This window comes from Capsicum annuum, unplaced genomic scaffold, assembly GCF_002878395.1.
Source record: "Capsicum annuum cultivar UCD-10X-F1 unplaced genomic scaffold, UCD10Xv1.1 ctg79005, whole genome shotgun sequence".
NCBI classification, from domain to species: Eukaryota; Viridiplantae; Streptophyta; class Magnoliopsida; order Solanales; family Solanaceae; genus Capsicum; species Capsicum annuum.
In genome coordinates, this window is record NW_025889547.1 from 1 (window position 1) to 2,459 (window position 2,459).

A 2,459-nucleotide genomic window follows, 5' to 3' on the forward strand; every position below is an offset into this window, starting at 1 on the left:
GTACCAAGTGAAAACATCTAAAGTTCTGAACCATATAGCTTGAACCTCATGTTCCAAGAAACACCTCCTCATTATTAACTTTTTCCACTAATTTCTTAAACTAATAACCATCAGTGTGTTGGATCATTAATTCCCTTTCAGAGGCTTAGCTTCAGAATGAAATTTCCTTTCACAAAAGTCCCAGAAATTGAATGACAGAAATGGTTATTTTCGGTGAGATGAAGCAGTCAAGAGTTGTACCTTATCTGATCAACGAATTTTTGCTAATGACTCATGTAGTTGGACGCGTCACAGTAGATGATCCTCGTCCCATGGGAACAACACCTTGAAGGCCCTCATCTATTTCTTCCACTTCTAATGAGGCTGCACAAACAGTTCAATTTGTCAATGGCAATATGTAGACGACGAGATGACAAGAGTTGTCTAGAACACATAATTACCCACGAGTTAAGAAACTTCCTACAGAGTAGAGAGAATATGAATCAGGAACAACTACATTATTCATCGGCCACAAAACTTTTAGGACGGAAGTGAAGAGAAACAAAAATTAGACAATGAAAACACATGATAATGTCTTTCAACAGCATAGCCATTATTCCAGCTTGAAGTGGAAAATGCTAAGATCAAGATAAGAGACAGCAGGCAAAAAATAGGGCAGTAATGAAATGAAACACACTTGAAACAATTCAAACCCCATTTTATTTTACCAGAAACATCTTCTCCAGCCTGAGCCCCAGCAACACCAATGCAAGAATACAGAGAGTTCTCATCTATCTTCAACTGCTCATAGGCAACATATGCGTCTTCAATGGTGGCAGTTTCATACAACAAAGTGAGATCTTTGATGCAAGATATGTCATGATAACAAACAAAACAAAGATAGAAGTTAAAGCTCAAAGAATAATGTAGCTAAATAATAAAACTGCAAAACTTATGGGCTGCTTCTATGTGATGTCTCTTTGGTCATGGATAAAATAGTGAGAACAATACACCAAGAACAAAGCAATACCTTCCTAGGTACAGAGGGGCTTGTAAATGAGACAACAATCCAAGCCAATAGGCATTTGACTTGATCTCGGCTTCATGTCGCATAAGCAGTGTTCGTCTTGCCTAAACAGAAAAGAATTGTGTAAACCATATGAATTTTTAATTTAGACAATATGATGTCTAACTAACATTTAAATTATTTCTGTAGCCTGGAAGAAAGGAGACAAATTAGACCAGACTCAAAAACATTAGTTCATATCAATTTTACCAACTAGTCAATCACATGCCAGAATCTCTCCAGGATAAAACCTAGGAAATGACTCATATAGTGATTGAGGCGTGAAGCAGAATGATCTTTTATTAACAACTATTCATGATAACTAACCCGGTCTAATTCCCTCGGTACAATCCTGTTGCTATGTAGACCTCTTAGGACATTCTTGCAAGCATCAACAGCTTTGTGCACCTGTAAGCACATTGATCAGTTTTGAGAAAATGGAACTGAACTATTATATAGGCCAGTAAAAGTAGAAAAAGATTGTACCTTTCCAGGGGTTGAAGTCACTGAGATTACATACCACCCAAGCTTCAACCGGTCAAAGAGGTTAAGTTCGAATGAAACATCATGTCAGTCCCAGAGAGTCCCTAACTGTTGTGAAAAGCCTGCACAGATCAATGTGATACTGTAATATACGCATAACAGAACCAGCATTGCAATTGAGGTAGTAGTAAATTACAGCAACCCTCATATTCAACAAACCAGGAAAGTATTAGCAGCAAGGGCGAGTGACATGTAACAGGTACTTTTTTATATCATCTGGGTATAGTTATCCTTTTTTTAGTTTATTTGACAGCTCTATACCAACATAGTGACAGTAAAAATACAGTTACCACCAAGTAACTATGCCTCAATCCGAAGTAGTCTAGGTACAAGAATTCCCTATATCTATTTGCTCTTTCTTGGCACGTTCGCTTCTAAAACTCAAAAGATTATCTCTCAAGATAAACTAGGAGCTCTCAGTCTCACGCTTGCTTCCCCCCACCCCTCCACCCCCCACCCCACCCCCCCAAAAAAAGGGTTTCACACTTACCCTAAAGAGATCCACAACTTTTTAAACAATCTAAAAGACGCCCAAGTTTTCAGCAAATTAAAAGACTCCAAGCAAACACCAATCAAAAAACATAATTAACGTGTAATCCCAACTAGTTGGTATTCTCATATAGACCTTTTGCTTCAAATATGTTCTGTTCTTCACTAGGTTAACATAAATTCCGAGAAATTGCAAGTCTTGTCACATTATTCAAAATTAAGAGCAGGGAAAAAAAATTAGGATTGTCAAAAAGTTAGAATGAGTGCACAAATTTATTCAACAGTTTACCTTGAGTTTATGATCTCAGCCAGTAGACCCAATGCAACGGCAAAAAACAGAGGATGATTACGTATTTGTCCTTGTAAGTTGGTGTCACTTTGT

At 37.5% G+C, this 2,459-nt stretch overlaps 1 long non-coding RNA gene across 2 annotated transcripts; it reads right to left on the minus strand.

Annotated features, from left to right (window-relative positions):
- Positions 1–257: 257 nt before the first annotated feature.
- LOC124894994 lies at positions 258–2,459 on the minus strand. 2 transcript variants are annotated; one of them, XR_007051470.1, is made up of 6 exons: positions 2,367–2,459; positions 1,532–1,650; positions 1,373–1,453; positions 1,010–1,110; positions 708–839; positions 258–363 (listed from the first exon to the last, which is right to left on the minus strand). It is a non-coding gene; the product is annotated as an uncharacterized LOC124894994 (long non-coding RNA). The 2 variants fall into 2 exon arrangements; XR_007051469.1 differs by having other exon boundaries at positions 708–1,110.